The sequence below is a fragment of the Fulmarus glacialis genome, unplaced genomic scaffold (assembly GCF_000690835.1).
Source record: "Fulmarus glacialis isolate BGI_N327 unplaced genomic scaffold, ASM69083v1 scaffold18956, whole genome shotgun sequence".
Lineage (NCBI taxonomy): Eukaryota > Metazoa > Chordata > Aves > Procellariiformes > Procellariidae > Fulmarus > Fulmarus glacialis.
In genome coordinates this window covers 2,092-2,460 of record NW_009216436.1, presented here as the reverse complement: position 1 = coordinate 2,460, position 369 = coordinate 2,092, and positions in this window count along the sequence as shown.

Genomic DNA, 369 nt, shown 5'->3' with positions numbered 1-369 from the left:
GTCTGGTTTATGCGGGGGGGAGGGGGCTTGGGTTTTGTGTGGAGACGCTTTGGCGGGGAGCCCCAGCGTGACCATCCAAACGTGGTACCATGCCTTGTGTGGGACCCTGCCTGGCAGTGGGCACATCCGTGCCCATGTCTCCTCTGGGGGGGTGCCCATGCCCACCCCCCCCGCATGGCCATTTCCACTGCTGCGCCTCTGACAAGCGGCCGTGGAGTGCCGCTCAGATCCCTCAAGGCTGTTGCCAATGTCTCTCGTTATTTAAAGACTACAGAAGCAAAATCCCCAAGTGGGTTGACTCGCCCCCGCAGAGCGGGATGCTGCGGCTCACCCGTGGGGCTCTATCCAGGCTCTTTTCAAGTCTCAGCA